Source organism: Diceros bicornis, chromosome 8, assembly GCF_020826845.1.
Source record: "Diceros bicornis minor isolate mBicDic1 chromosome 8, mDicBic1.mat.cur, whole genome shotgun sequence".
In the NCBI taxonomy this organism is placed as follows: domain Eukaryota; kingdom Metazoa; phylum Chordata; class Mammalia; order Perissodactyla; family Rhinocerotidae; genus Diceros; species Diceros bicornis.
In genome coordinates this window covers 144,717-169,125 of record NC_080747.1, presented here as the reverse complement: position 1 = coordinate 169,125, position 24,409 = coordinate 144,717, and the positions used below count along the sequence as shown (strand labels likewise).

The 24,409-nt window shown below is 53.6% G+C and overlaps 1 protein-coding gene across 2 annotated transcripts in view; it reads right to left on the bottom strand.

Annotated features, from left to right (window-relative positions):
- PCGF3 (polycomb group ring finger 3) overlaps positions 1-20,167 on the bottom strand; it is a 67,500-nt gene extending 47,333 nt beyond the window's left edge. For both annotated transcript variants that reach the window (XM_058546485.1, XM_058546486.1), the window contains exons 1-2: positions 20,001-20,167; positions 526-566 (exon numbers count right to left, since the gene is read on the bottom strand). The gene's annotated coding sequence lies outside the window, so the exon portion shown is untranslated. The remainder of the gene's footprint in view (positions 1-525; positions 567-20,000) is intronic.
- Between the last annotated feature and the right edge of the window lie 4,242 nt (positions 20,168-24,409).

Here is a 24,409-nt window from a genome sequence, read left to right as displayed (position 1 = left end):
GTCAATCAGAAATATTGAGAAAAATTTGAATATATATAAATAATTGTGCCCCAATCTGCTCTGGAGCTATCAGAGATTGCATTTTTTTTTTGGTGAGGAAGATCAGCCCTGAGCTAACATCCACGTCAATCCTCCTCTTTTTGCTGAGGAAGACCAGCCCTGAGCTAATATCTATTGCCAATCCTCCTCCTTTTTTTCCCTTTTTCTCCCCAAAGCCCCAGTAGATAGTTGTATGTCATAGTTGCACATTCTTCTAGTTGCTATATGTGGGACGCCGCCTCAGTATGGCCGGACAAGCAGTGCGTCGGTGCGCAACCAGATCCGAACCCGGGCAACCAGCAGCAGAGCGTGTGCACTTAACCGCTAAGCCACGGGGCCGGCCCCCAGAGATTGCATTTTAAAGGAGTTATAAGGAATCGACTTCTTCTATGGCTACAATATATTCACAAAGTGTAGTTCAAGGTAAATTTAATCAATTCACATGCACTGAAAGAAGAGAAAAATCAAAATTTAAACTGCATTTACCTGTACATGGCGGCCTGGAATCCTGTGCTACATTCTGAAGCCTGTGGAGACACACAAGACAGGGGAGGTGTCACCCACACGTGCTATCCACACAGATCCACAGAGGAGACAAGGTCATGGAGTTCTGGTGGGAGATGGATGACAGACACAACAAGCACAGTGTTTTATGTTGGGGACCAGAGGGGGCCTGTGTGAGGCTCAAGTGGGACTTCAGGGCCTTGCTAGGCAGGAGCCAGGTGAGCACAGGTGAGGGGTGAGCAGAGATGACTGGTGGGTGTGAGCACAAGTGAGGGGTGAGCACAGGTGAGGGGTGGGGGTAAGTAAGAGCAGGTGAGGGTAAGTGCAGGTGAGGGTGAGCACAGGTAAGGGGTGGGGGAATGCAGGTGAGGGTGAGCACAGGTAAGGGGTGGTGTAAGCACAGGTGAGGGGTGAAGGGGGAGCACAGGTGAGGGGGGAGTGCAGGTGAGGGTGAACACCGGTGAGGGGTGGGGGTGAGCGCAGGTTAGGGGTGGGGTGAGTGCAGGGGAGGGGTGGGGGTGAGCGCAGGGGAGAGTGAGTGCAGGTGAGGGGCAAGGGTGAGAGGCAGGCCGGCCACGAGGCAGCAGACAGGGCAGGGGTGGCACAGAGGCCTCTGGAAAGACTTAGGCCTCCACTCTGGGCGAGTGGCTCTCAGGGCTCCGAGGTGGCCAGCAGCTGGTCTGCTTCCCAGCCTACTGGCTGAGGGAGGGTGGGTGGGGCTGGTGACTATCGTGGGACTCAGCCTGAGTCTCCTTAGGACCTCAATGGACCTCCCCACTTGCCTGTCCCTTCAGGTGGGAACATGCAGGCAGAGCCTCGCTGGCCTGCTCCCTTCTGAAGAGGGAGGCACAGCTGAGGCCAAACTGGGGAAGCGTCAGGGCTGACCGCCACGCAGAACTCCTGTGGTGTGACAACGGTGGTTAACCACCACAGGGAACAGTGGGCCTGATAAATGCTTCCATGATGCTCATATTACATCCAACTTATGTCACGTCTACCCTTCAAGTTTTTCCATAACTGCATTTTTTTTTTTTTTTTTGTGAAGAGGACTAGCCCTGAGCTAACATCTGATGCCAATCCTCCCCTTTTTTTCTTGAGGAAAATTGGCCCTGAGCTAACATCCGTGCCCATCTTCCTCTACTTTATATGGGACGCCGCCACAGCATGGCCTGACAAGCGGTGTGTCGGTGCATGCCCGGGATCCGAACCGGCGAACCCAGGGCTGCTGCAGCGGAGCACACACACTCAACCGCTTGCGCAACCGGGCCGGCACCATCCATAACTGCATTTTTTATTAACTAATCTTTGAAGCTCAATTAACTTTTCATAAAAAGGAACAAGGGAAGGGAGGGAGGGAAAGAGTTAGTTACTGAGGAAGATTAACAGGCGGGTCTGAGGCACTTACAAAAGAACAAAGATGAAGAGAATGAAGCACAGCTCTGGACCAGAACTTTCCATGATGAAGGAGACTGTCCACATGGCGGCCACTGAGCCCTTGAGGTAAATCTGGAAAGCGTGACTGAGGAATCCTTCAGTGGATTTAATTTTAATTAGTGTAGACTGTGGCTCATTACATGGTTACAGACTGCTACGTGAGTTCTTAAGGCAGCAGTGAACAGAGAGACACAAACCCCGAGAGCTGCGTTCTCACGAGGAGTGGAGGGTGATAAACCATAAATGCGACACACAGGTCAGCGACCTAGTGTGTCAGAAGGCAACACACTATGAATAAGAGGGAGTGGGAGCCGGGGGCACCAGGTCGGTCAGCAAATATTTCATTTAGAAGATGACATTTGAGCAGTAATAGATATTATGAACAACTTTATGACATTAAAGTTGAATATTTATTTGAAGTTGGTAAATTCCCAGAAAAATAACTCACCAGAATTGAGACAAGTAGAAAGAGAAAACCCGGAAAGTTCTTTAACATTAAGGAAGCAGACTCACTTGTCAGAAAACTGCAGGCCCGGACGGAGTCTCGAGATAGCTCTACCGAAGCTCAGGAGCCACCCCAACCTCACAGGAGCCCGCTCCGGGAACCACAGAACACACACGTCACACCAGAAGTGGGGGACATCACAGACCACGCTCACTGGTGGACGTGAGTGTAAACAGCGTGGACACACGAGTCACCCCACCCAGCGGGGCAAGAACAGGAGGACGGTGCTTGACAAACCAGGTTCATTCCTGGAATATAAGGGGGCTCAACATAAGGAATAAACATAACTTATGACAAAAGATAAGAGGAGAAAAATGATCAGATCTTCCTGAAGATGCACAGAAATCACCGATAAAATTTATTATCCATTCACGATTTAAAAGAAAACCCTTAGCCAATTTAGAAGGAAATGTCTTTAGCCAACAAAAGTTCTCTACTTAAAAGAGATACTAACACAAATATCCACTCAAAGGCTTAAGCCTGAATGTTCAAAGCAGCTTTATTCCTAACGCCCACAGTGGAAACAGCCCCAGCGCCACCAACAGGTGCCGGGAGACGGAAAGGGGTCTATCCATGCAGCGGGTGCTGCTCAGCAGCAAACACAGCCGGAGGACGGAGCTCTGTGCTGGGAGGACAGAACAGACACAAAGGCTACACAGTGAGGGTCCCCTCCGCCCAGTTCTAGAGAGGGCAGGTCGGGGTTCCCACGGGCTGGGCCAGCGGGGGCACTGGCGCCCAAGGGAAGTCTAAGGGGACGGGAGGGTTCTGGGTCAGGACTGGGGCATGGTCACACGACTAGACAAACTTGCCAAAAGACACCAACTGCATCATAAAACTGGCGAACTTCAGTGTGTGTAAATTATACTTCCACAAAAAGTGTATTTTACAAGTAAAAACACCCTACAATGAACATCATTCCCAGTGGTGAAATTGGGAAAAAAATCCAACTCCTATCTTGTACCGGACATACCCCCATCCTCACCCCAAATAGTCAGTTCCAGGTGGATGAAGACCAAATGCGAAAGGACAACTGTAGCCCTCGACAAGAAGCCCAGGAGACAGTGTCATGACCTCGTAAGGAAAAGATGAGACAGAGCAAGAAGCACTAACCACACAGGGAGGGACAAACAAAATCCACTTGCTTAAAGACAACACGAGAGGGGAGACCACAGTGGAAGAAAAGACCCTGCCCTGAGACTCCGGTCCAGATGGGGCGCAGCAAGCCTGTTCTGCAGCCAGTGTGAGTGGGGCCCCTGCGCCCGCGTGTCTGTCGTCTGTGACTGCTCTGGAATTGAAGACTTTTGATGCTGTGTGGCCCACAAGGCTAAGTTATTTGCAGTGTGGTCCTTTACGGAAAAGTTTGCCAACCCTTGCTCCAGACGATAAAAAGGACAGGCACTTCACAAAAGAGAAAACCCAAACAAGTATATTTTAAAATGTTCAACCTCATTAGTAACCCGGGAAATGCAAACGAAGACCCAACAACAGCCGTCTCGCTCGGTCCCACACCTGACGCAGCCTCGAAGCTGGAAGATGACCAGACAGTGCCCTTATCTCAGTAAACCGTAAAGACAGAGTCTCCTGTGGTCTGAAATAACAGAGGATTTCTGGTGGTCGCCTGGCAGCCACAAAGAGAGTGACCACCCGTGTGAGAGTGGGGGGTGCCCGACACTGCCAAGTGAGTTTCAAAGCTGACAGAGAGGCTCAACGCCACAGACCGGTTGCAGGCTGGCTGCTCAACTGTCCAGGGTAATTTTCCACTGTACATAACTACGCAGAATAATTTCTAACAAAAAATACAAAACTAAAAAATAATGGCACATTTCAGACAGGACCAGACCTTGCACAGCTTAGCAGTCCATTCTCCAAGTCAGACCAGAGGCACAGGGGCTCCGCTCTCTGGCCCCCTTACCCTGGACACCAGCGCTGCCCACCCGTGCTGCCCAACATGGCAGCCAGTGTGGCTGGAGCCCTACAACATGGCTGGTGTGGCTGAAGGACTGAATCCCACTCCTGCCTGGCCAACAACTGAGAGTGGTCCTGTGAGAGGCCAACAAGGCTGGCCCTCGGCTGGCGCCAGGGAGCCTGGTGGAGAGTTCCCTGCATCGAATGCTGAGTCGCCTGCTGGGCCCAAACACGTGTGAAAACGTAGCGTGGTTATGCAGGAAGATGCTTTCCGTCTGCAATCCGGTGCTCGACAGGCACGGCTGACAAACTCTGGGTGCAGGGAGCCTCCCTGAGGATGACGCTCATAGGTCGGGCTGGGAATTAAGAGGACTGTGGAAGCTGCGCCCAGTCCCCCAGACCTCGTCTCACGCCTTCTCCTCTGCTGATTTTGCTGTGTCCTTTCACTGAAATAAACTGCAGTGGTGAGTATGGCGAGTGCTTCTGGCACGCCACAACCAGAAATGTTCCACACCTGGGATGTCAGGCTCCAAACCCCACCCTGACCAAATCCCTCTCCTTGCCCCTTGCCACTCGCCCTCCTGGTGTTGTTCTCGGATGCCCTGGGCCTGCCGGGCACCCACTCCCCGCTGGCCCCTGGGTCTCAACCCTGTGGCTCTTCTACGGAACCTGCCCAACCCTTCACTTCGTGAGAGAGTGACCGGGGCACTCCCAGGCGGCCTGTCTTTCCCAGTCACTCCGCTCCTGCTCCTCAGGGGCCCTGCACTCACACAGCACCCGCTCTCCATGGGGACCCTGCTCCCTCTTCCTTGGAAGCTTCTGCACCCCAATTCTCCAGTGTGCCTGGGCTGATCGGCCCCCACTCTGGACACCAGGAGCCCTCCTGCTTCACAGGGCTCTGGCCTTTCCAGCAAGGCCTTCTTCCTCCAGAACCTTCCACACTTCCCTCCTCTCAGTGAAGATGAACCACCCACCAGCCCCCTAGACAGGACCCCCATGACCCTGTCATGCTTCTCCTGCCCATCTTCCATCCCCCTACTCCAGAAAGCCGCTCAGGACAAGATCCCAGCGATGACGGCGCTGAAAACATTACCAGTCCCCAAGGTCCCCCAAGGTCCCTCCAGATCTGACTCCCGAATCTCCCCCATGTAGCCCCCACAGTGGTGAGATGCAGCCCTTCACAGAGACTAGCCCTGGCACTTGCTCTGTGTGGGCGCCGGAGCCTTCCGAAGGGCACGGACGAGTGCCACTCCAACGCACCTTTCAGGCACACCCCAGACCCCAGGGCACCCGCAGCTGTGTGAAGAGGCCCTGCCTTCCTGCCCACTCAGCCTGGACCGTCCCCAAGCCAGCCTCCTCGGCCACCGACAGTTCTCCTGGGCCAATGCCTCTACAAAGGCCACTCCGCTGCCCACTCCACTGTCTGGAAGGCCCCTCCTTCTGACTCCCACAAGCTGTTTTGGCTACTTGCCTACTCTCCACCCGGTACTACACCTACATCATCCATTATCGTCCTCTAGGTACATATACTGCAAACATATACTTGTTTTGCAGTATGAAAGTAATATACACACTTATCAAACACAATTTGGAAAGTAAAGAATTATGTTAAGGAAAAAACTCTACAGTCTGAATCACCCAAAACTAACTGCTGTTCTTAGTGTGACGGTGTACTTCCCTCTGTTGCAGGACCCTGAGATGCTTCTGACACAAACACACATACTCTCGTTTTTACTAAAACGCCATCCTCAGACCACATGCTGCACTATGATACCATTCTCGTAACTAATAAACTACCGTGGGCACCTTCCCATGTCGGCACATATAGCAACCGGGCTCCACAGTTCGAGATCTCAGATTACGGCCACAGCTGTCCGTGTGACCACGGTGTAGTGTGTGTCCCTCCCCAGAGACAAGCGCATGGAGCAGATGGCTCTGTGAGCAGCGGGCCCCTCCTGGAAGTGTCCTCCGGAGGCCAGGCCCTCTGCAGCCTGGACCCCCCCTCCAGCTGCCTGCCTCAGGTGCAGGCACTGCTGCCTGAGGACCCACCAGGAGAAAGAGCCTGCACCCGCCCCCTCAGGCAACCCACCAAGGGTCCTGCTTTCTTTCATTAACCACATCTTACAAGGAAAAGTTTTTTACTTATTTTTGAATTAGTTTTGCTAAGTTGTATTTTTCTAGAAAATGGTTCATCAAATTTATTGGCACAAAATTGTTCAAAATATCCTGTAGCCCTTATTAAACTGCTTCACTGAGGATATCTGACAAGTAATCAACGGCACATATTCTAAAGGGACAACTTGGTAAGCTCTGACATTTGCCCTGGGAAACGACCACCACCACTGAGATAAGGACCTCCGCCCTGGGGACCCTCGCCTTGCCCCCTGAGATCCCTGACCCGCCCCCTGGGGACCACCCCCCACCAGAGATCCCCGACTCACCCCCGGGACCACTGACCCACTCCCCGGAGATGCCCGCCCTGCCCCCGGGACCCCCAACCCGTACCCGGGGCCCCTCACCCACCCCCCAGAACCTATACCCCACAACTGCACTGAGTTGACGTTTCCTGGACGTTGTGTACATGGGATCACACAGTATGTGCTCATTTCACTCAACGTAACTGTTTTGAGATCTGTCCCTGTTGTGTGTATGACCAGCTCATTCTTTTTATTCTGAGCAGTGTCCACTGCAACTTTGCTGGCCCACTCACCAGTAGATGGACGTCTGGGTTGTTTCCTTTGGGGCTGTTAGGAATAAGGTTGCTGTGAACATTCGTGGCCACGTCTTTGTGTGGACAGATGCTTTGGAGTAGACGTCCACTGTGGTTACAGGACAACTTTCTAAGAAACTGCCTACCTGCTTCCTGTCCGAGTCCGAGCTCCAGCTGCCCAACAGGGTCATTCCTCTCCTCCTCCAAGCCACATCTTCTGTTGGCCTTCCGTGCCCATGGCCATTTCCTGGACAATGCCATGGCTCCCGTCTGGATGGCAGCTCCATCCAGGACAGGCCTCCCCATGCCCACTCTTGCCACTGATTCTCTCCTATGGCCAAGTCTGAGCAACACTGGGAGCAGCAAATCAGACCTGTCCCTCCTGAGTGAGACCCTTCAAGGGCCCCTAACTCCCAATGAGCCATGCCCCCCTCCACGCTCCAGCCCTGTCCACACTGGTGTCCATCTGCGTCAGGGCTTGTCTACATCAGCACCTGCCCACATCAGGGCTCGTCCATATCAGTGCTCGTCCACGTCAGCTCTGTTCCCCTTGGCATCGTCCACCTCTCAGCTGTGTGTGTGCCGTTCCCCATCAGCCTGGCCCTCCATCCTCAGGGCAGGGGGCTGGCTCCTGGGTAGCCATCAGAAAGACCCTAAGCTTCCCGGACAGGCCACCTCAACCTCTGGTCTGAAGCTGGCCGCTGTCCTGTCCCTCACGCTGTCACCATCTTCAGTGTGCTGTGCCCAGCCCACCCCCACAGCAAGGCAGAAGCTGTATCCTCATCACTGGACACCCTGTCCGGCAGAGCACCCACCTCAGGCCCAGTGCTGAGGAAGTAAATACTGTCGAATCAACCAGAGGTACTTCCGTCTTCATCCAAGTACTCTGAAAAACCTATTCTCGTTTATTTTCACACAAAAATCACCAAACTGCTGAACTCTGTCCCTTGTCCAGTGCCCTCTTTTCACAAACCAGTCTGCTACGATCTTGGACATGCATGTTCCTGAGTCACTCCTCTGGGGAAGCCACCTCCGTGCCCCGTACTCACCTCTCTGCCCCATTTGATCAGCTTCTCTTTCTCTCCCACTGACCGACCGGAGGAGCTGGATCGTGTGGGGTCGCTTCTGTGTCCCCAGCACCCACTGCAAGCCTTCTGCCTGGTCCACTGTGGCCTTTTCTACTTGACCCCACGCCCTGCCCCCGGACCCCGGCTCCTCCCTGCTCTTGCTGTGGCCCCCAGCACCTCTAACTCACTCTCACACCTGCTGTCCATTCTGTCTGGTCCTGCTCACCAGCGGAAGCCCAGCACCCACAATGGCGCCCGGCACAAAGTGGGACTCAGATGGCTGCTGAGCAAACGCACTCTGTGCCAGCATCGCCACGTCTGCCAGCGAGGCCTGGAGGAAGGACGGCCCCACCATGGTTCCGCACACGGCCAAACGCCAAGGGTAAACAGAATCACATCATGAACGCTCCTGGCTGGGACACTGAAACCAGGTAAAGATTATGAGGAAAAAGGAAACTTTAAGTGTACTTCTATATGGCTATATATCACCATGAAAGCTTTAAAAAGTAAATAATAATAATAATGAAATAACATAAAATGCTTTGAATTTAGTCAAAAGAGTTCACGACTCACAAGGCAGTGAGAATCCCTGCTCTACCTCCTCCGCTAACTAGGGCCTGACGACCCCCAGCAAAGCCACTCCTGCCTGCTCCAGCCCATGGGGGCCGGGTTCACTTCCCTGCTGCTCACCTCCAGGTCACACTGGTCTCAGCCCCACTGAGGGCCACGGGGGGCTCCCTCCCCGCTGCCGGGCGACATGGAGCGCAGTGCTCAGAGGCCCTCGTGCCTCATCCTTACCTCCCCACCTCTGCTCAGGGTCTTGCCCTGACTCAGGTATGCCATGGCCCATTCTCCAGCTCAGTCGCTGACCATGTGGCCCTATACCCAGAGCCATTCCTCCTCCATCACCAAGTGTCCCAAGGAGCACTCAGTATGACACTAACACGTGTTAAATGAGCAAATAAATATCCACTCACTGATATGGCAAAGACTGATGGCCATCTCCACTGTCGAGTTTACTCCCGATTTTCATTTCTTAAACTAAGTGTTTGTACAAATATTTGGGTGTAACTTAGTGACCTGAGATACAGTTACCGCCGTGGGACTCTGGGCACCTCCTGAGCAGCACCACGGCCCACCCACATCAATGACATCTACTACAACCCCAGACCAGATTACTCGCAGGCAAAATCTACACGGCCCACCGCACACCAACACTCACTTCCAGTCTTGTCCCAGCAGCCACCCACCTCCACGTGTACGCTCGTAATCCTCCAGCTCAACACTCCTTGAACCCAAAATGAGACTTCAATCATCTACGCTCCACTTGGACAGCCAGGCATTTCCACACGGATGTTGGCATCTCAAAGTCTAACCTGGATTTCCCACCTACATCAGCTCTTTCCTCACCTCAGGGACCAGCAGCTCAAGTGCCTGGTCCTCCTTCTCGCTCACCACTCACCCGTCTGTAAAAAATCGAGTCGACTGCACCCCTCACACCTACCCTACTCTGCCGTGCTGTCCAAGCAGCACCCCTCGTTCCCACCACATCGGGCCATGCTCACCCCCAACACGGCTCCCGCCACACCAGGCCACGCTCACCCCCAACATGGCTCCCGCCACGCCGGGCCACGCTCACCCCCAACACGGCTCCCGCCACGCCAGGCCATGCTCACCCCCAACACAGCTCCCAGGCATCCCGTGAAAACATGAGTCTGAGCTGGTAGCTCCATGGTGTGAAATCCTTCGAAAGCTCAGAGAAAGCCCAAGTGTTCCAGTGGCCAATGAGGCCCCAAGCCATCTCCCTCACTCCACTACAGCCACGGTGGGCCATTTGCTAGTTCTAGTCTAGAACATTCTAGTTGCATTTCCTCCTGTGGTTCTTGCACTTACTGTACTTTCGGCTGGAACGTTCTCTCTTAGATGGCCACATGGCCCTTCCCTCAACTCCATCAAACCTTTTCTCAGATGTCACCTCCCCAGCAACACCTTCAGAGACCACCTTGTTTAAAATTATGTGCATGCACCTGCACGCATATGAACACACATGCGTGCACACACGCGTGCACGTACACAAGGACTCTAAGCTATCACACTGGAACTTATAATCTACTTACAATTTTGTTCCCACCCATCTCCCTACACTACAGTGTCAGCAATATTAAAAATTCAATGGAAGGGCTATACGATAAAGTTGAGAAAATCTTTCCAAAGAGTAGAAAAAGACAGGAAATATGAAAGAAAAGATCTGACATCCAACTAACAGGTGTTTCAGAGAAGGAGCTTTCAAATACACTTTACTATTTCATGTCTCAGCTGGTACACAGGTGTTCATCACATCACTCTTTATGCTTGTTTGTGGGCAATATTTCATTTTTTAGGAAATTGGAGTATTTCCCCAGCTGGAAGATCACCAGACTGCCAGGGCCCCAGTGCCGAGCGCAGTGACTGAAAATGACCCACATCTGACCACGAATCAGAATCCCCAGACACCAAGGGTACAAGAGAGATCCTAAAGGTTTCGGGGGGAAGGCGCCCCCACAATGGAACAGGGATCAGAGAACACCAGACTTTTCATCAGCAACACTAGATTCTACGAGTCAAAGGAGCAATTCTTTCCAAGTTCTGAGGAAAAACGACTTGAACGTAGAACACTATATCTAGCCAAACTATTGACCAAGTGTGGACAGAAGCCACAGCGTTTTCAGAGGCCTCAGGGAACGTGCCCCAACATCCACTGTACTAATGCTCCAGAGCACCCTTCCGTGCCAACAAGTGTGCTCACGCCATCACAGGGCGCCACCTGCCCACGGAGATCCTGCTCCCGCTGGTGACGAAGTACAAACTCATCAGCAAAGAGCGATGAGCGCCTTGGAGAAAGCAGATCAAGGCAGTGAAGCAGAGGACGAGTGGAGGGGCTGCTTCTGACAGGGACCAGGAGAGAGCCAGTTCCAAGGGACGTCTGAACTTTGACCTGGAGGGGGAGATGCGCCCAGCAGAGGAAGGGGCCAGAGCAGCAGGCACCCCACAGACGGGGAGAGGGACCCTGGAGGCCCAGCATAACACTGTGTGGCCGGCCAACCTGGAGAACGAGGCGTCCGGATGAGACGGGGGATGAGGACAGGGGGCCCAGGAGCGCAAGGGGTTCAGACTCGACCCTTGAGAATTTAGAACAGGAGACAGTATCATCAGGCAAGGGAAGGCAAGATTCGATCTCAGCTGTATAACCGACTCCATTCACATCATCACGTCGGCTTTCAACTCTCAGGTTCAGCCTCTGAAGAAGCATGAAAAACCCGCAGTGAAAGAGGCTGTCAGACCTCAAGCCCTATAGGCAGGGGGCAGGATGACGAAGCTGGTTGGCTGCAGATGTGTGCCTCCTTCATGAAAAAGGCTGACTCAGGGGGGAACCAAGAGTCTCAAGGGTGAAACTGAGAGCCAGCGGGTCACCCTGAACTTGACATCCCATCAAGGATGTGGCTGGGGATCCCCCAATGCAGGTGAACTGCGCTGATCCAGGCTTCGTTACCTCCACTGCCCCCTTGTGAACTGGAGCAGCTACACCTGCTGTCCTTCATCTGTCCTGCAGCCCTGGGGTGCTGGGAGAGCAACTCGTCTTCCCGGGTGCACAGGTGCCCAGGAATGCAGCTAGTGGATCACACCCAACAGATGACCCAGGGATGAGACTCGGGACTCTGAGCTGATGTGGTTCAGGTGAGACTTGGGACTCTGAGCGGATGCTATGATGGGATGAGACCCTGGGGAAACTTGGAAGGGAGGGGCAGGCGTGTTTTGCATTTGCGGGAATATAAATTTTGGGAGGCTAGAGGGCAGACTACGGTGGGCAGAATTCTGAGATAGCCCCAAGATTCTGGGCCCAGTGGACACATACCTCTAGCCTCACTACCCTAGGTACTGCTGCAAAGGGGGTTTTGAAGATGTAATTAAGGTTCCCAATCAGCTGACCTTAAAATAGGGAGAGTATCCGGTGGCCTGCCCAAATCTCATGGTCATTCAAAGCAGAGTTTTCTCCTGTTGGTGGCAAAAGAGAGGGTCAGAGGGATGCGTCCTGCTGGTCTGGCAGAAAGCAACATGCTATGTCAACTGCCCATGGCTCAGGGCAAAGCGGGGCCTCTGGGAGCTGAGGGCAGTCCCGAGCAACGGATTCTACTAACAGCCAGCGAGTTTGGAAGAGAACCCGGGACCCAGGCAAGAGCTGTGGCCTGGCCTACATGCTGCTTTCAGCCTCTGAGGCCCTGAGCAGAGGAGCCAGCCACGCTGTGCTGGACTTCTGACCCGTGGAACTGTGGCTAATAACTAGGTGTCCTTTTTTTTTTTTTTTTTTTTTGTGAGGAAGATCAGCCCTGAGCTAACATCCATGCCAATCCTCTGCTGAGGAAAACAGGCCCTGGGCTAACATCCGTGCCCATCTTCCTCTACTTTATACGGGATGCCACCACAGCATGGCTTGACAAGTGGTGCATCGGTATGTGCCGGAGATCCGAACCTTCGAACCCCAGGCCGCTGAAGCGGAGCGCATGCACTTAACTGCTATGCCACAGGGCCGGCCCCTGGGTGTCCTTTTAAGTCCCTAACTTTGTGGTAATTTGTTATGCAGCAATAGAAAACGAACACAACAGTATTTAGAGAAATGGAAGTTACTAGCAGAAGAAAGGGCCAGTTTCCCAAGCATGTAAAATACAGAGCGGCCCCAACTCTGGAAACATTTTCATTAGGCAACTATTCTCCCAATTCTAGAGACAAGAAACTGGGTAATAAACATGTGGCAGAAGCTGCAGCCCCTTGGCATGTACTGAACTGTGCCCCCAAAATTCATGTGTTGAAGCCCTAACCCCCATCTCCAAACATGGGGCCGTTAGATTCATGCAGGTGGAGCCCACAACGGGGTCAGTGCCCTCCCAGAAGAGACAGCAGAGAGCATCCTCTCTATGTCCGCATGGGAGCAACCGCGAGAGGCGGCCATCTGCAGGCCAGGAAGCCGGACCTCCCCAAGAGTCAAGTCGACTGGCACCTTGATCTTGGACTTCAGCCTCCAGGACTGTGAGAAATAAATGCCTGCGGTTCAAACCACCCCATCTGTGGCATTTTGTTACAGCAGCCAAGCTGACTAAGACACCCCTCTTCTGATTTCTGGCATCTGTCTTCTTCACCAGCTGCCTTTAATGTGAGGCTGGGGAACGTGAACTGTCTCCAGCCATTCCCATCTCTATGGTAAGAAAGGCAGCGACTTTACGTAAAGGAAATGTTATTTGACAGCAAAAGTCATATTTCTACGAACAATTCCAAAACTTTCTACCCACTAAATCTTTTACAAGGCCTTCTAAGAGCATCAAAGCTGACTTTGATAGGACTCGCGCCTGTGTGCCTGTGAGGAACGATGACAGGGCCTGCAGACCCTCCGTGTCAGACACAGAACAGAGCGGCCCGATGGATTCGCCCTCTCACGAGAGAGACTGAAACGCCCAGGACAAAGGCACACCTCCCTGGGCTCCTGTGCTGGGACTCCAGGTCCCTCCTGACACTCTGCGCTGCCAGGTAGACTTGGCCTAGCACACAGGCCTTTGAACTGGGCACAAGAGGGGTGGCCAGCAGCAGTGACCCAAGTCAATGCCACAACTTGACGGCACGTCCCGATGGTGTGACAAGAAGCACTGAACAGCACCTACGAAGCCATCTCCCAAACCCAAGCCTGACCCACCCTCCCCCTCACTCCCTTTAGTCTCCAGAGGACACAGGGGACAACAGACAGGGGGATGACACCAGAGGTGAAGAATCAGAAAAATCCAGATGTGACAGGTGGCTGAGAAAACTCAACGCCGTGGGGGGAAAGTGGGGAGCCTAAAATGAAAAGATACTAAGAGGACATGACCCACAGAGCCACACCGGGAACCCGTCCGGTCTGTTTCAGGAGGGAATGACCCCCAGAGCCACACTGGGAACTCGTCTGGGTCTGTTTCAGGAGAGAATGACCCCCAGAGCCACACCGGGAACCCGTCTGGGTCTGTTTCAGGAGGGAATGACCCCCAGAGCCACACCGGGAACGCATCTGGGTCTGTTTCAGGAGAGAATGACCCCCAGAGCCACACCGGGAACCCGTCTGGGTCTGTTTCAGGAGGGAATGACCCCCAGAGCCACACTGGGAACTCGTCTGGGTCTGTTTCAGGAGAGAATGACCCTCAGAGCCACACCAGGAACCCGTCTGGGTCTGTTTCAGGAGGGAATGACCCCCAGAGCCCCACTGGGAACCCATCTCCGTCTGGTTAAAGGAAAAATGTCATGGAAGACACTCTTGATACAACTGGGAGACCTGAAAATGGACAGGAAATGAGCTGGTACGTGCACTGGTATGCCCACTTCTCAGGTGTGATGACGACACTGCAGTTCCCAGGAGACCACCTGAATCCTAGGACCTTGTTCTCTGAACTACTAAGGAACTGGGCAGATTGCGTGCAGCTGCTTCCAGATGATTCAGTGACAATAAACATGTATTCAGACAAACAGATGAAGCAAACGTGGCAAAACATAACTGCTGAATTCGGGGAAGGGGATAAGGTGTTCATCGTATAATTCTTTCAGTTTTTCTCCAAAATATAAACTTTGGTAAAAAAGTAAAATGAAATCACTTGAAATAAAAAACGAGGAAAGGTTGGGCCGGCCCCGTGGCTTAGCGGTTAAGTGTGCGCGCTCCGCTGCTGGCGGCCCGGGGTTCAGATCCTGGGCGCGCACTGATGCACCGCTTCTCCGGCCATGCTGAGGCCACGTCCCACATACAGCAACTAGAAGGATGTGCAGCTATGACATACAACTATCCACTGGGGCTTTGGGGGAAAAAAAATAAATACATAAAATTATAAAAAAAAAAAAAACCAGGAAAGGCTAACCCTTCCCTGCACCTCACTGCCCAGCTGTGCCTGTGCCCTGTGCTGTGCTTCCTCATTGGGCAAGTGGGGGTGATCAGAGAGAGGTCCTGGTGGGCTTTAAGAATCAAAGGAGCTGATACACACAGCACTTTCAGAACAGGGCACAAAAGGTGTCAGTGAAGTTCAGCTTTTAGTTATTCTTTGTTGAGCACCTAAGACGGCCAGGCCCTGCAGAGAACTAGGAAATGTGGTAGCTGAGGAGACCTCCACAACACCCACAGGGCCCCCACACAACCCACAAGTTAGGAGGGGGCTTCAAGGAGATCTGTGGACAGCTTTCTACTGTTTGCATATTTCTTGCTAAACACCTGGAATATGCTGTTAACGTAGCAAAGTCCAGCAAATATTGATGCATTTGCAAAAAAAATTCAATTAACCTCCACTCTCTACACTCACCTAAATATTAGAAGTTCTCTTCAAAAAAAAAAAATCACCCTAACAATCGGTTCTTAAGGACTATATTTTCTAGTGAGTTTCAGTTCTTATCAATCAGCACTCTGCTTAATTCAATGGACAATTCTGAAAATGCACCAGAGCAATGTTCACACCTTAACCCTCTCATCACACGTGTTTATTATTGCTTTTTGTCATTTTGGCTTTCATATAATTCAGTTCTGTAGGGAGAAACGTGGCAGATGAGAAAAGACAGTATTGTTATTTTTAAAGGCCTCACTTCTTAAAATTTAATGATAAATCATCAGTTTGTAGAACTGAAGAATAATAGTTCCATATTTCGAAGCACAATGAACTCTGCAGCATTTTGGCAACAGTAACAGCAAATATCAGAGAAACTGTCCCCAAACCTCAACATATTTCAATAGTAAAAGAACATTACATTTTCAACTTCAAATTCAATTCTGACCGTTAACCAAATAAAGCTCCAAATGAAATAACAAATCCTGCCATTTAATGGATTAGAGAGAGTAACAGTATAGAGCAAAACAAACCTTTTTTATAATCCAAATCAAACAACCCAAATAAGTAATTCTAACTACTGGCAAAGGGCCCTGCCTCACACTGCAGGGTGGACCCTCAGGAGGTGCAGAGGGAGTGGGGCGGCAGGAGCGGACACCTCCCTCTTGTGGGACTTTGGGACGAGTTCCCCAGGGAGGCCTCCCAGGTAGCCCGGATGGGTGCCCCTCACAGCCCTGTGCTGCAGCCTCAGCTGGGAGCACCAGAAAGAGGCACGGTGTTTGAGTGGAGGCCCTTGGGAGTGGAAGCCACGGGCCCTGAGCACTGAGGCCCCTGCACACGGGCTCCTGGGGGCATTGCTTCCCCACACAGGTAAAGTATCCAAAACGTTTCAGGATCTCACATCTTAAAAACTTCTTACAAAGGTCAGCTTATAATTTCTGGAGCAAAATCACTGTCAGGAATAAAATGACGCTCTGAAAACCACTAAAATAACTGCACATGAAGCTATCAAAGAATTCTACATCACAGACACACACACCGACAGTTTAATTTGCGGGTGGGGTGGGGGTGGGAGTGGGGGTGGGGTCTTATGGTTTGCTACAGGTGTTCTAAATTATAAGTTAATTCCTAAAAATCTTTCCTCTTTGTAATTATCTTCCCTCACATGTAAGCTCCAAGTTTCACACCGGTTTCAGTCATTATGGTGACGCCAGAGGAACCTAAACAACTAAGCTAAAGAGACAGCTGGATTGTTGACACTCCTCTATATACAACTCTGTTCATTTACTTATGGGGTACTTCTCAGTACAGGCCTTGTATTAGCTGAAACCTGATAAACGCCAGCCTTTAAGATGGCATCAGTGACCCCTACTCCCTCCCAGATGCACAGCCTTGTGGAGTTCCACCCCCTTGAGTGTGGGCTGGGCCTAGTGACTAGGTTCTAACAAACAGCATATGGCAAAAGGGATGGGATGTCACTGTCAACATTAGGTCATGAAGACTGTGGCCTCCTTGCTCACTCTCTTGTTCTGTCACTGGCTCCCTCTGAGCTGCCCTGTGGAGAGCCCCATGTGGAAAGGAACTGATGTCTCCAGGCAACAGCCGCATGAGCGGGCCTGGAAGCAGATCCCCCCAGCCGAGCCTTCAGAGGAGACCACAGCCCCAGCCTGCACCCTGACCACAGCCTTCTGAGACCCTCAGGCAGAGGACCCAGGTAGGCCGTGCCCAGATTCCTGACCCACGGGAACTGTGAGATAATGACCAAAGTCGTTTTAGGGTGCTAAGTTTTGGGGTAGTTTGTTGGACAACAATATATAAATAATACAACTACTCAGCACTATCACACCTTTAAAAATCCAAAAAGGGGAAAATAAAGACCCTAACCAAACCTGAATGCCCAGTTTTGCAAGTCTTTTCCAAAACTTCACAAAGCAAATTAAGTTTTAAAAAAAGTAAAGTATATATTAAGAAAAAATCAGAAGAAGTAAGCATTGAGTAAGAAGTCCCAAGTGTAGTTACATTTGGCAAATAAAAGTTTCTAAGCTGGACTATTCAGGGACTCCATTCAGTTAAGGTTCAGTCCTATGAAATGTTACACTGAAAATCTAAAGTGGTTTTCTTCTAAGCTACCAAGAAATGAAGTTGTGGCACAAAATGAAATACTGAACTGACCAGTTCAAGTGTCTCTCTTGGATGTCCATGTAGCTCAGAGTTTTAGATTTATACCTCATCCTGCTGTGCAACTTCTGGATAAGTTTGCAAGCCTAATGCAAGTCGACCTTTCTAAGACTGTTCCTGCCTTTCGTTCATTCACTCACCCACTCACTCGTTCATTCAACAAGTGTGTCTGCATGCCGACCTCATGCAGGCAGCCGGTTCTGGGAGCTGAGCTGGGCAAGGCCCTACCCTCCTGGGCTTTTCATTCTCTCAAACTCTCCAACATTATCTTACTGGACACACTCTGGAGCCCTTCCCCAGGCAAAGAGCAGCACACACCACACCCTACTTTTTTGTCATCACTCCCAAATTAAAGGAAAACATGGGCAAGTTCTAGATGAAAGTCTGACTCAAAGGTTTCAGAAAAGCAAAGGCCCCTTCCCTTTAATCCTCTCCTTTTCTGGAGTGGAGATGGTGCCTGATTCACTCACCTGACCTGCACCCTCGCCTGCTCCAACTTTCCTGCACTGGGCCCACTGCCCCCACAGCACTTCCTGCAGCCCACACTCCCTCCTGGAACTTCCTGGACACTGAAAACACCTTCAGACTCAGGAAGGATGGTGCACCCACACAATCTTGAGAATGGGGCTTGTTTGGTGACACCACCAGAGGGAGAGGAGGGCAGGAGTAGCTGAAGGTGCTGGACACTGACCACAGGGCCAAGGCAAGGAAAGGACAGCATCTCTGGAGCAGGGGCTGGGACAACAGGGTAGGGGACAACTTTCTGGGTCTAGGGAGTGGGCACAGCGCTGGCCTGGGGCATAGAGCCAGTGTAGACTAGGAGCCCCCCTGGAATCCCCAGAGCTGGGAGGATGGGCACCAACCCTGCCTCACGTCGGCCCCTGAGGCCCAGCCAAGTCGCATCTGCTGAAGATGAGAAGGTCTGTGGGGCTGGCTCAGGGGCTCATGATGTCAGGGTGTTCAAGGGCCTCCCGGAAAGAGGAGGTTTGCACCTGTGGGGCTCAGGTGACCAGGATCCCTGATGCCCCAGGACCTTCATAGCAGGTGGGTCCAGTTGAGTGGGCTGGGCAAGTTCAGGGCACCTCTGGATCCTGGCCCAGGGGCCCAACCCCATGGAGGCCTAGCTTGGGGTCCCAGCACTCCTTACAGTCTACTCTTGGGTCTGGGTGCTTCTCAGTGACTTTTTCAGGAGTCCCAGCCTCCCTAGGGACTTGTCTCCAAGTTCCAGCTCTTATCAGGGTCCTGGCCTTCCCTGACAGCCTAACCTTTTTCGTGGTCCTACCCCAGCATCCCGACCCTCCTAAGTGACCAAGCTGGGGCCCTGGTCATTCCCAGAGCCTGTTATATGGCACGAGCCCTCCTTATGGCACAGTCCCAGGGTTCCAGCCTCCCAGGAAGGAGGAGCTGACTCAGGGTCCCAGAAGCACTCACAGGACTGTTCCAGGATCTCAGTCCTCTTTGGGGCCAGTCTTGGAGTCCCAGTCCTCCCTAGTGGGTTTATCCCAGAGTCCTGACCTTTCCATGGGCCTGTCCCAGGGTCCGGACCTCCCCAGTGGCCAATCCCAGGGTCCTGGCCCTACTCAGTAAGCTGTCCTGGGGTTGGACCTTCCTCAGTGACCCATCCCAGTGTCCCAGCCCTCCCTGGGTCCTGCCCCTCATCAGTGACCCATCTTAGGGTCCAGCCCTCTCTGATTCCTGTCCAATCTTAGGGTCTCAGCCTTCCCTAACGACCTGTACTGAGGCTGGACCCTCCTCAATGACTCATCCCACGGCTGGACTCTCCTTGGTGACCCATCTCAGGGTCCAGCGCTTCCTGGTCCCTGTCTGGTGCGTCCCAGCGTGGGGCCCTACCCCGATGGCCTGTCCAGGGGTCTAGTCCTCCCTGGTCCCTCCCTGGTGACCCGTCCCGGGGTCTGGTCCTCCTCGGTGGCCCGTCTTAGGGTCCGGTCTTCCCCATGACCCGTCCCGGGGTCGGGCCCTCCCTGGTCCCTCCCTGGTGACCCGTCCCGGCGTCTGGTCCTCTCCGGTGGCCCGTCTTAGGGTCCGGTCTTCCCCAGTGACCTGTCCCGGTGTCTGGCCCTCCCTTGTCCCTCCCCGGTGACCCGTCCCGGTGGCCCGTCCCCGGTGGGCCTGGCCTGCGCCTGCGGCCTGCCGAGCGGTGTCGGGGCGCGGCGGCCGGGCCGACCAGGGGCGCAGGGGCACGGGCCGGGGTTCGGAGCCTTCCGGACGCGGACACGGGCCGAGGCCGCGGCCTGAGGAGCAGGCGCCGCGGGCCCGGCCGGGTGGGGCGCAGACTCACTGACCTGCCGTCTCGGCTGCGGGCGAGCGGGTCGCACGCGGGGGCCGCGCCGGGCTGGGGAGGGGGCGCCGCTCCCTCCGGGTCCCCACAGGAGCAGGAGAAAAAAAGCCGTCCGAAGTTTAAAACAAAGAGGCGGAAATGCCCGAGCAGAGCCGAGCAGTGAGTCGGGGGCACCGCACTTGGAGCATGCGCATTGCGCGGCAGAGCTCCCACCCCGCAGCCGGGCCGGGGGCGGAGCCTTCGGGGGGCGGAGTCAGGGCGTGGTCAGAGGGCGCAGGCGCGTCCGCGAAGGTCTCGGCAGAGGGATCTCGAGAGGCGAGGTGCCGGGGGCGGGGGGGGAGGAGCCTGGGGCGGGGCGTGGTCAGAGAGTGTGGGTGGAGACAGGAGGGGGTCTGGTCAGGGGGAGAGTCGGGCCCCTGGTCTGTCGAGGGGCTGTGCAGGGGGCTTGTGGCGCGCGAGGGGTCGGCAAGGCGGGGCCGCAGACAGGGCGCGGCCAGGGGCGTGGTCTGCCGGTGCCGCTCGGGCGGGGGCGGCAGCCTGTCTGGACCGGGCTTTTCGGGGCGGGCCCTGGCGCGGCGGCGGGGGAGCCTCGCGGGGCGGGGCCTCGCAGGGGCGGGGGCGTGGCGTGGTGGGCGGGCGCTGCTCCAGGCGGGGCGTGGCTTGTGGGACCCGGACTCTTCAGGCAGCTCGCGCAGAGCCTGGCTCTAGGACGCGGGCGATGTCGCTGTGCGTTTCTGTCCTTCCTGGGAACTAGCACCAGGCGCCCTCCGTGCATCAGGCAGGAGCGGGGCCGCCGCGGACAGACTCCCGGACAGTGGGCAGCCTGGCTAACCCCACAGCTCGTCCGTGTGTCCACCTTCGCGCAGGCCCCGCCCTGGAGTTGTAAGCAGTGACCGTGACGTCCACACCCTCTTGGGGTCCACACTGTCGGGAGACAATAACAGAGGAAAACGTAAATATGGTGTCATGTGAGAGACAAGCCCGGTGGGGGAGGCAGTGGGTGTCCAGAGTTAGTCACTATAGGGTGGATGGGCACAGAAGGGACTCACAGGGAGTGAGCCCTGCTAATATCTGGAGCGCGGGGTTCACAGGCAGGGAGTCCAGCCAGCGCCAGGCCCCCAAGTGGAGAGAGTGAAGCTTGCTTTCGAGTGGTCAGCCTGGCCAAAGCCAAAGGGCACAGAGAGGCTGGAGATGAGGCCAGATTGGGAGGTCCCTGGTGTTCTGAGCAGAGGGGTGAAGGCTTGGGGCCGGCATTTTTAAAGTCTCCCTCCAGCTGCCCTTCATCTATGGCTGACTGGAGCAGGCCAAAGGGGTGCCGTGGAGGGCAGGAAGGTGAGAGGAGGCAGGGATGGGCAGGGAACGACTGGAAGAGTGGGCAGCTACTGACATCTAGGGAGGGTGATGGGGCCCGAGGGTGGGGTGGCAGTGCACGTGATGCCCCTCAGACCCCAGTGGAGCAGCTGTGAGGCTGTGCACTGCAGGAGTGCAGTATGAGCTTGCAGCGGCCGGGGATGGATGAGATGGTCAAGGGAGTGAGTGAGCCCTCTGCGGCCTTCCCGCATGGAGACATCGGGAGTCAGGGAGGAGCCAGCAAGGAAGACACAGATGGAGCAGACTGGGGAGGAGGAGCTGACCAGGTGTGACATCTGGTCAGCTGCTGCAAGGGGCAAAGGAAGTAAGGCCCCTCTGGGGCCTTGGCCAGTGCAATGTGGGTGCACTGTTGGGGTAAAAACAGATTGTGGTGGGCTCCAGGTGAGATAAGTAGCTAGGTAGACACGAGCAAGAGATCATAGCTGAAGACGTTGCTGCATCAGTGGAACGTCTTACTGGCATCCAGACAGGAGTGGGGGAATCACAGCTGGAGACCTCGCTACATCAAAGAAGCATCTTGCTGGCATCCCACGAGATACAGATAGCACCAGAGTCTGAGACCTTCAACCACCATGATAAAAGGAATGAGTGTCCAAAACAAAGCCTTCTGCTCTACACCTCTAGAGGACATTGAACTTTCTTTAATTTACTTACAAATTCCATATGCTTTAGCCCCCCTTCCACAGGGGATGACTGCCATGACAGTTCTGGAGACTTCCCTAAAGGTCAAGAACTCCCCGTCCTGACGTGTGGGTGGAGAAAAAACCATTATTGGAGGATAGTCAGATAATGCAAATTCCCTCTAAACAGCCCAAATAAAAATAAAACTAACCCAAGACACAGGGCAGATGCACTCTCTGGCACTGCTCGCTTCTCACTTGGAGTGTATCTGACCTTTCCTCTAATAAATCTTTGCTTGCTTGCTGTTGCCGTTGTGTCGGTGTCTGAATTCCTCTCTTACACTGACCAAGAACCTGGGCAATCAGAATCTTCAGTCCGGTTACACAGGGCAACGGGTGAATACAGACAGCTTTTCAAGGAATTTGTTGTGGAGGGAAGCCACAAACAGAGCCTGGGCGGCCAGGAGGAGAGCACTGCTTTCTGTTTGGGGGGGGGCCCTGGAGGCTTCAGAGGGGCTGATGGGGTGCAAGGGGAGATTGACCACACTGGAGAGAGGGAAGGCTGCCTGAGCCCAGGTCCTTACCTGGGACTGGGGACCGGATCCAGGGGGTGGTGGCTGCCCTTCACGTAGAGGGAGGCAGACCGCAGTGCAGGGAATGGGGAGCCTGTGCACCATCTCTTCTAGCTGCTTCCATTTTCCAGTGAAATGGGAGCTAAGTTGACCCAGACCAGGGATGGTGGCCCAGGTATCGGCAGTGGGGACAGCAGACCAGTAGCAGCCCTGGGCTGAAGGCAGAGTGACCCCAGAAAGTCATCTGATGGCCCTTTGACACCTTGACCACCTGTCCACACATGGGGGAGAGCCAAGAGCACTTAAGATCATGTGTGTGAGGCACAGCCACCGCTCAGAACTCGTTCCAGCCGCAGGTCTCTCTTGAAAGGTGCAAACCATACATCTGGGCTGCCTGCCCGCTCTCTCAGGTGACCTCATTGGTGACAACACCCTAGACTTTGACCCTGAACCCTGGGATCCTGTGTCCAGCTGCCTGGCCACATCTCTGTTGGGATATCTTTAGGGAGCTCAGACTCCAATGTCAGAACGTCAGCTCCTGATCTTCCCCGAAGCCCACTACCCACCCAGCCCCCGTTGCAGAGAACGTGGGCTCCATCCCACCTGCTGAGCTGAGGCATGGGGGTCCTTACTCCCACACTCACACCTGCTGTCACAGACACTTCAGAATTCGCTCATCCTGGTCCAATGCCACTGACTCCCCCAGATTAGCACAGAGCCTCCAGACTGGTCTCCCCGCTTCTTTCCTTGGGCCCCTAAACCTATTCTCAACACAAAATAGAACTCTCATAATGTATTAGTTCGAGCTTGTCCCTCCTCTGCTCGGAACCCTCCAGGGGCTTCAATCAGAGCAAAAGCACAAAAGCAGGGGCACAGGCGAGGAAACCTAAGAGGATGGAAAGTGTGTTGTGTTGATGGTAGTGGTAAGTTCAGGATGTGTGCACAGGTCAAATATGTGTTGTGTGGGTGGTAGTGGTAAATTCAGGGTATATGCACAGGTCAAATGTGTGTTGTGTTGAAGGCAGTGGTAAGTTCACATTGTACGCACAGGTAGAATGTGTGTTGAAGGTGGTGGTAAGTTCAGGGTATATGCACAGGTCAAATGTGTGTTGTATTGAAGACGGTGGTAAGTTCACATTGTATGCACAGATCAAATGCGTGTTGTGTTAATGGCAGTGGTAAGTTCACAGTGTATGCATGGGTCAAATGTGTGTTGTGTTGAAGGCGGTGGTAAGTTCACATTGTATGCACAGGTCAAATGTGTGTTGTGTTGAAGGCGGTGCTAAGTTCACATTGTACGCACAGGTAGAATGTGTGTTGAAGGTGGTGGTAAGTTCAGGGTGTATGCACAGGTCAAATGTGCGTTGTGTTGAAGGTGGTGGTAAGTTCAGGGTGTACGCACAGGTCAAATGTGTGTTGTGTTGAAGGCGGTGGTAAGTTCAGGGTGTATGCATGGGTCAAATGTGTATTGTGTTGAAGGCAGTTGTGAGTTCCTGGGTGATGCATGGTTCAAGTGTGTGTGGTGTGAAGGCAGTACTAAGTTCCTGGGTATATGCACCGGTCAAATGTTGTTGTGTTGATGGTGGTGGTAAGTTCATGGTGTACACATGGATCAAATGTGTGTTGTGTTGAAGGTGGTGCTAAGTTCCTGGGTGTATGCACAGGTCAAATGTGTGTTGTGTTGAAGGTGGTGCTAAATTCCTGGGTGTATGCACAGGTCAAACGTGTGTTGTGTTGAAGGTGGTGCTAAGTTTATCAGTGTATGCACAGGTCAAATGTGTATTGTGTTGATGGCAGGGGTAAGTTCACGGTGTATGCATGGATCACATGTATGTCGTGTTGAAGGTGGT